Source organism: Pollachius pollachius, assembly GCF_949987615.1.
Source record: "Pollachius pollachius genome assembly, chromosome: 11".
In the NCBI taxonomy this organism is placed as follows: Eukaryota; Metazoa; Chordata; class Actinopteri; order Gadiformes; family Gadidae; genus Pollachius; species Pollachius pollachius.
Window position 1 is genome coordinate 12,489,606 of NC_136944.1, and position 9,709 is coordinate 12,499,314.

Here is a 9,709-nt window from a genome sequence, read left to right on the forward strand (position 1 = left end):
TCAGTAATGTCGCACCTTTTTCAGATATGCAGGAACGAGAAAAACAAGTCCAAGCTCCGGCAAACCGCGCGTGGCTTTCACTCTCTTCTGGCAACGACAACACCCGGTCGATGGTGTGAGTGTGAGCGTGAGTGTGAGCGTGTGCGTGTGCGTGTGCGTGTGTGTGAGAGATTCTCTCTGAAATCTCGCTCCCAATCTTACACTCTCGCACATTCCACAATCTACATTCTTTCTCCTCTGCGCTTCAACATCAATCTTTAGAGACACGGTCAAACCTGAAAACTGGCGGGAAGAGTTTGCCTTCTGGGCCTGTAGGCCTACTAGGCAAACTATACCATGTTTGAGAGCACAGATTGCAGTGAGGCGATCTCTAATTGGCCTTGGAGCCGTTCCGATCTCAAAGCTTTTGTTCTTTGAATCAACACAAAGGATCCTGGCGTAGCCAATATTTCCGAGGGAACCATGCCAACATGTTTATAAGATTTTTATTTAAAAGTCGACCTAAATATGAGTAAGTTAAATCTAGATTTTGGCAGATCTTTTAGCCTACTATTGTAATATTTGGGATAGTAAGAACCAGGGGAGTAGGAATGAGTTTAACATTGGGGGGGACACATATCGGAAAGCTGACAGATCCGTTAATGGTTTGAACAGAAATATGTCATAAATTAGCTACACTGAAAAAATTCACAAATATATTTTATTCTACTAAAAAGATACATTTGTAAATGTAAAGGAAAACACATTTTGAATGGCAGTAATGAACTGATAAATATCAAATCGATTCTTTAATTGCATGCTCAATCTTCCAGTTTTTTAGAATAAGAAGCGGTGACAAGAAGCTGTGTTGCGCTTTCAAAATAAAATAAAATATTTTTCTCCCCCGGTATAATTTTTAGGTGGGACAGATGCGCCTGTCTCCAATATTGGAGGGGACCCGTCCCCCCCGGTTCCTACGCCCTTGGTAAGAACATATAATTTATACTGGGCACAATGAAATAGCTGTAGCCTACATCCTAACAACATTTAACAATTAATAAAGGTCCCATGGCATGCAACTTTATGGATGCTTTAATATAGATATGAGTAGGCCCCAAACACAGTATTTGAAGACGTTCCCGAAATTCAGCCGTGGTGCAGAATTACAGCCACTGCGAGCGATTCGCACATTGAGCTTTCCCCAAATGCGCCGTTTAGGTGTTTAAGGAGGAGAGAGGCGGGTCAAGGAGGAGGGTGGGGGTGTGGCCCCGAGCAGCTTGAAGTCACGGTACCATGCGCTCTGTTTACATTGGATGTAACGCAATGGCGAGGCGCACACAGCCTATAGCCGTATTCTGTAAATACTCTAGAGCACACGGGAGTCCTGGAGCTCTATATCTAAATAATATCATATAATACATAGATATCTATATCATATAATACATATGATCACGGACAAAAGCTGTGTGCGCCTCCAGACGATATTATGAATCACAAACGACTTTGTCGGGTTCTCCGACATCTCTGGTTCTTCCACTTCCACATCAATCTGAAGTAGACTGAACCGTGCGCTGCCCGCTGCCGGGCGGTGGTGCTTCTCGACGGTGGTGCCTCACGGCGGTGGTGCCTTGCGGCAACCGGCAGCAGGCAGCATGTCGCAGTTCATGTACTTCAGGGAGTCAAAGCCAAAGTTCCTTTCCCCCAATTCTTTCTCAACCATGGCTGAGATAACCTTAACTACAGTCTCGTTGTGGAAATACAAGAGACGTGTTATGCGCCGTAACACCAACAGCAAACACTTGCGTTACAGTGTGTGTAATCACACACACACACACATCTGGCGCTCGCACGGTCGTGTGTCATTAGCGGGCCAAATTCTCTGGGCGGGCAAGGCAGAGAAAAAAGAGAGGAGCTTAGATCCTTTATGACGACATAAGGGACCACATTCCATATCAGCGCGCTTGAGCCTCCGTTTTTTCAAAGGCGAGCAGAACACCTAGTGCTCGTATTACACCGAACGCAGGTTTTAGCCACTGGGGGACCATAGGCAGGCTAGGGGAACTCATATTTACGTAAGAAAACCTCATAAAGTGAGATTTTCATGCCATGGGACCTTTAAGTGAATAGTGGGGATTAGTAGGCCTATATGCTACACGTGAACCTCCTAAAATGGGGCAATTTGGTTGGTTTGCTATCTCGGGATATTGGTTAATATCCCGTGATACAGATCTCAAACTCGGGACATTGCGTGACGGTCGTCTCGTCACGCTAATAAAAACAAATAAACCGCTAATAAAAGCAAATAAATCCCGACAAAAGGTGTTATATTGTTTATTTTTGGAGTGTTCACGTATAGGCTAGTATATAGGCCTAGTAAAACAATTATTCCCCACTATTCCCTTCGCCGTCGGCGTAATTGTTAAATAGTCGCCACTATTCACGAAGCCTGAGGTGAATAATTGTTTTAGTATATACTACACGTAAATATCCCAAAAATAAACAAGATAACGCTTTTTGCCTGGATTTATTTGTTTTTATTAGTGGTTTATTTGTTTTTATTAGCGTGACGAGACGACGTCACGCGCGCTCCCCAATATCCCGAGTTGGAGATCTCAATCATGGGATATTGCCCAATATCCCGAGATAGCGAACCAATCAAATGGTTCACGAAAATCAAATAGCCTACACACTGAAAGATAATCAAACAATAGGCACACCGCCGCACCCATACGACCAAACCCTTGTGTTAGATTGATTCAATTTTTTTCAATCTGTTTTTTTAATTCTGAGTGACACTCCTCGCTGTCTATTGCTGAACTTCATTGAGGTTAAACATATTTTTGACACTTAAAAAGCTATCTCAATAGGCCAATATTTATAAAATAATATCGTTATCACAAATATAAACAACATACAATACTCGTTGATCTTGAGGCTGGCTGTGAAGAGTGCGCCCTCTTGTGCATTGGTTCTGAAATGACATGGTGCCCCAAAATAAAATGTAAAGGCTGAATAGATAAGTGGTTACAGAAAGGTAACAGAAAGCAGGGATGACAACAGTTACGTTCATGGAGAGAGTGGATTTTTTTCTCCCCCCAAATGAGCTAGATCGAAGATAACAAAAACTGTATTAATTTAATTATAAATGGTAGCATGTGGAAAGGCTTATAATAGCATTTCTACATTTCCACATAATATAATTGTTACGTTTCAGTGAATAGATTTACATTACCACCAATATTATATTTAACATTGTGACAATTCAATGTAATTGTTATGCATGTTTACTATTATTATATCGTATATTTTGTGGTAGGCTATCTTAAATCTACTTTTTGTTCTTTGGAATTGTTGATTTGCATTTGCATCGCCAATAAAGCCCATTGAAACTCGAACATTGAAGAGAGGGAGAGAGAGGGGGGGGGAGGGGGGGGAGAGAGAGAGAGAGAGAGAGAGAGAGAGAGAGAGAGAGAGAAAAAAGAGAGAGGGGGGAGCGGGAATTAAAAAAAAAGAGAAAGGCAAGTTGTTGGGACCTGGAAAAAGTTTCCTTAGCTCAAGGCTATCCCGACCAATACATCATTACACCATATAAACGTCTTACACGGTACATACACATTAACATTTGTATCATATTGTATGTATAGCCGACTTTCATAAATGAGCTGGGCTATTATCATTAATTATTATTATTATTATTATTATTATTATTATTATTATTATTATTATTAATTATTATATTGTTATTATTGCTACTACTTATATAAATTAATATACAGCACATAAAGTTTACAATTAATAAACATACTAATATGATTTTGCAATGTATGCTCAATGTATCTTTTTCATGCCAATCCACCCATTCGAATCTTGAATCTCAAGAGAGAGACCGCTTTCTCGACCGCCCGTTGCTGTTGTAGAATATAGGGGCAAGGCGGGGCGTAAAAGTTTTGGTTAGGGTCCGCTCCTCTCCATGTGCTAACCTCATAATTGAAGCGTGACTTGTGACAGCTGTGCGAACCTCCTTGACAGCACCATGTCTTGGAAACGAGCAAGACAAACATAGCCTATGTTGCAGTCCAAAATCGGTTTACGGTATTTAAAGCAAAAAGTAGCTACGCGTAGCGGAGGGGGCGAGGGAAGACCATATCTGAACACACTTTACTGGCACGCGTTTCCACAGCACTCACAGCATGGTAAGTGAACCACCGCTGCAACCCCTTTTCCAACAACTAGCATACATCTCTTAATTTTACGGTCTGTAGGCCTACTGCCATTGTTCTAGATTACTGGAGTTGTCTGCATAGAAACAAACACGCGCTACGCCGCCGTTGAGCCGTCCCGTGCACATCGGGGTGGTCTGCACAAATAAAAGTAAAGCAAACTTTTTTTTAAGTGCAATACAGTGTAGGCCGATTATATACAGGGATGCACTGTTGGATTGGTTTCCCATTTTATAAATGCAGTTTCAGTAGGAAAAATGTGGTCCAAGTAACGTAAAATACCAGCGTATTCAAGCGTTAAACGTAGCGTGTGTTAGTCATAATATAAACACACAACATCCACATGCTGCATCATTTTAATCATGGATCCCCAATTAATGCATCCACGTGAGATACTTCATGGATATAAATGGTGGTTCAATCTTTCGAACTTTCAAACTATTCTATGTATTCATCTTATTTATTTATAATCATTATAACTAATATTTTCATTATAGATCCGTTTTGATAGATCCGTTTTTAAGAATTCCCAAAACAATGCTTACACAAATATTTCGAATTGTTATAATTTTTTTTGCCAAAAGGTGGCATTGGTGAACTGGATTGAAATGGGTTCGAAAAAGGAAACATTAGAAAAAACAAAAAAAGTAGTTTTGATTCCCTTGAGGAGCTTAGCTGAACAGCGTTCTTATTCAGTGACCTTGGCTCCAGTGTTGACACCGTTATATCTTGATAACCAGAAATAAGTAAATATGTTCACTGTAACACTATAGTTCTACATATAACAAATAGATTTACCACACAAATTGCATGTGTAGGCTCTATTTTCGCAAAGACGCTTTTGATCCACAGGTAACCATTACTGTTCTATTTATATTTTCCTCTCCCCGTGCCAGGGAAAATATCTCCCTATCCATACATTTCAGAGCATATGTACACACACACACACACACACACACGCACACACGCACACACGCACACACGCACACACGCACGCGCGCGCGCGCTTTGGGCAAAAGACGGACACACACACAGAGCAAACATTGTGCATTGTTAAACATGATGTGAATTTGTTGAGAAGTACATCCAAGCCAGGCAGAACAATGTGCTTGGATTTGCCACAACATGTGATGGAAAGAGCCTTGATAATCATTTCTACAGTCAACATACATAATACGAACCACCCACAAAGATCTCAGCCTCTAGTTCATTCCTCTATACAATGGAGAGTATGCTGGACTTGAGAGGTGTTTACATCTCAAAATACCCTGCCAACTATTCATATGTATTTATTACAGTCCCCAAGGTTAAACAACACAGGGGGGAGATTTTTTCTACTGCTGTAGCACTCCTCTCTAAAATGTCCTAGGTGTGATCCCCAAACATGTAACCTACCTCTAGACATCTTTGAGCAACAAGCATAACCCCTATCTGCTCCATAATGACCCGTATTTGAATTCACTGCTAAATGACGACGGACAGCAAAATTGTAAATGTACTTCCAACGTTGTACCCCCATCGTGGTGTTAAAGAAAAACAACAGTTTGGATGAAGCTAGCTGACTCATGTTCCCCATTAACATAACACCTTGGTTATTTAGGTTTAGGGTTAGCACTTCCACTTTCATCAAAATGGATTTCAGATACAAGTTGGTATGGAACAAGTTAGGCACGTTACTCAAGGACGCCCACAGGAAAGGCTCAGACCCAGAGCCTTAAGACCCTTTAGCCGCTAAACTACCCTGAACTAAATGGTCAGTGCTGGGAACCAAGAGACAAGGAGATTGATGCGTGTCAGAAAGTGAAAGTGTTCTGTATCGCGTCGAGTTGCCATTGGGGATGCGATCGGTCCATCCTTGCGTTTTTCACTATGCATGGTAGGCATGTTCGCACTGCAAGTCGTGGCCGATAAATAATGAAGAGGTTTTGGAGAGTCTGCATCAGTGCCCTCCCAAGCTGGCTAGATTTGCAACGGCAGTCCATACGGTATTGCACATCTAAGTCTGAGTCTGTCAGAGTGCTAATGTTGGATATTCGTCCTGACATGATTCTTGATATGGATCGTCGATTAATTTTCTTTCAAATTTTTCCCATCTGCATGTTTATTCTGGTTTACAGAATACCTACTACTACTTCTCCTCCCGCCACACATCCACCCATAATGAACATTAGCTATTCTCATACGTATAGGGTCTTTATTCACAATAAAAGGTGGGAGTCGGAGCACGTTAGTTGTGGTTGCTTTAGCATTAACAAGCTGAAAACTCTGCTAGTTGTCTTGGAAACTAAAGAGCGCTTGGGAAGTGTGGGAGAGTGTGTGGGTAGGTGGGATACGATTTCCTGTCATGTGATCGACAGTCAGTACTATATCGACATCTTCGACTATAAATAGAAATAGATGAGAAATCAGGGGTCAAAAAATTACAAATATATATATTCTGGTGAGAAAGCTGTACTTTTGAATACTTTTTGAACTCATGGCGAAGATAGTTCATATGACCCTTGTCACATGAATTTTGACCCTTGAATTTTAACCTCCATTTTACAGTCAGAATTGAATCACATATTACCAGAATGAAAGATATTAACAATTAAAATATTTAACCAATTGTAGAATGTTTTTTCTTTTCTATCAGCTTCTGTTACCGTGTGTCTGAAGGTGATGTAACCCTATTCGGGAAACACAACATTAGCACCACCCCCACCACCGACCAACCGTAACCCAAACGTCCCTTTTTGGAGAAGCCCCCCCCCCCCCCCCCATATCTCTCACTCTAGCTCTCTCTTTCTTTCTCTCTAAGGGCTCCCCTCCACATCTCGTGTGTGTGTGTGTGTGTGTGTGTGTGTGTGTGTGTGTGTGTGTGTGTGTGTGTGTGTGTGTGTGTGTGTGTGTGTTATCAGGCTCTCTCTCCCTGAGCCTGGAGGTTGGTCTCTGTAGTTAGGCAAAGTCACAGACTTGGCTCAGACTTTTTCCACCTCCCTTTTGACGTGTGCCATGCCACGAATCTACACTGGTCCTATGCAGTCATAGACCTATTTTCACCCCCAAGTTTGTTGGCAATTTTTGCTTCTAGTTAGATTAGCTTTTCCTCAGTTCCTTCCACATCATCCAGTAGGCAACCGCCCCTCTCCGGCCCCCATATGGAACATATCTCCTGTGTTTATTTATGAAATGGGAACGGCAATACGTCATGCCGTTACATTTCACATGGGGTCTTTGGTAAGCTAGCATGAATAGAATATGAAAGCTGCTTTACCCACAAAGAAAATAGACATTCTGAAACCCTCCCTTCCTGGCTCCCTTTGAGACATGTTCCCATAGGCTTAAGTTAACGTATTTGTTTGTTTTTTTTACGCCCCCCCACTGAGGCACATATAGAATGATCAGCTAAGGGTTAGTCTCACAGATCATAAGGATTTGCTAAGGGTAAATATCAGCAGGAAGGTGACCTCACTGCTGCTTATCCTATCAGCAACATGGTGTACAATAACATGTTTCACAAGAGAAGCACAATGACTTGAATCAGACTTCTGAAGTCTGATTCAAGTCATTGTGCTTCATTGATGAAATTGACACATTTTTATTTATTTTTTTACTTACTAGTGTGTAGTATATATTACATATTGGAATCGTCTTGCAAGGTCACTGTGATAAGTCCAGACATTTATTTAACTGAGAGCAGTTTTTGGCATTGGTTTGAATTTTATTTTATATTAAAACAACCTAGTTTTGGTTTGGCCACTGATTGACCTGCTGATGACCCCAGATCTTTGGTCTTTATTTGCCCACAGTAGAGACAGAATTTATGTTGCATAGAGATGAAATTATGCTTTCCTTCTTTTTCTTCAATGATTGAACAGGTGATGTCTATTTTCCCACTGGGCTATCCAAGCAGGTGACCAATTACAGATGGTGCTGCTGAACGAAGCTTTGGCGTTCTGGAATTTGAGGAAGAACAAGCTACACAAAACAGTATTTTGTTTTTCCATGACAAGAGTTTATAAGCTGACTTTGAGATAAAGGAGATTTCACCGGTGGAGACATGAATCTGTAATGAAAGAGGGTTATATATGTAGTCGAATAGTAACTTTTTGGCGCTTCTGGATTGAAGATGACAACTCACACAATGCCAATCAGCGTTCACTCAATAATATAATATTATATAATATATAGGTACCTATATAATATATAATATCACGGCCAAAAGCTGTCACCTCCAGATGAGATTATGAATTCAAGTCTGCGTTGGGTTCTCTGATGTCTATGGTACTTCCACAACAAGTAAAGACTCGTAGCGGGGGTCATCTCGGCCAGAGTCCTGCACGGGTTCAGGTACCCGACGGGTGACCCACACAATTTGGATGAAACGGGGGAAAATAATACTGTATTGGACACGGGCGCAGGTCGGACGCATGAACAGCGTGGGTCGGTCGCGGGTTTTACAATTGCGAGCGAGCCTTCCCCGGCGCTGGTGGATATGTTATACAGAAGCGGAGGAGTCAACTAAAGCCGTCCACAGTGGATGATGTGCACGGAAATCTAAAGCACCAGATAGTGTAATTCAATGGTGGAGAGGGAATTGGGGGAAGAAACGTTGGCTTTGACTCTCTGAAATCCAGATGTACCGCGACATCAGATTGATGTGGAAGGACCAGAGACGCCGGAGAACCCGACGCAGTCGTTTATTCATAATATCATCCGGAGGCGCACACAACTTTCGGCCGTGATATTATATACTATTTTATAGTATATTTTTATATATTATTTTATGTCTATATATTTATATTATATAATTTAGATGTAGAGCTCCAGGTCTCTCTGGAGCTCCCGGAGTGTTCTAGAATATCGTATGGAACAAGGCCAAAAGCTGTGTGCACGCGATGTTATTATGAATAAACGACTGCGTCTCTGGTACTACATCATTGCTTCTTTAGCACTCGTGTGATCTATCGGTTACATGGTAACGTCAAAATCCATACTGTAGCGCAAATTCACACTCTCTATACCGGTGTACTATCTATATCGTTTAAACCATACACCCCTAGGTCCCACCCACTGGCTCTGGTTTGTAATGTGCTTGTAGTTTTTTAGAGCCCCCCCTTACACTTCCTGCTTTAAATGACGCAAAAATCTTAATTTTACGTCATTTAAAGCAGGAAGTGATAGTGGTAGATACAGATCTTTCCCGTCTCAGGGGAAAATTAGGGAATGATGCAAGACCATTCAAAAATTCTAGCGATACAAAGCTTAATGCAAATGGGTGAGGTGTCCCTTTAATATCCCTTTTGTTTGACATTTTGCTAGCAAGATATTCGGTAGGTATTTAAATGATAAATCCCTCTATTTGGGGTTATTTTATGTTTTCAGATTCTGTTTGCCTTCACTTTAATTAATAATAATCTCGGTACAATTCACTTAATTTCACTTAGTTTTTTTCTTGCATGTCCCATGTCCTTTTCACCCTCTTCTTAATGCTCCCCTAATTGATCTATGCATTGAATGAAAGAATC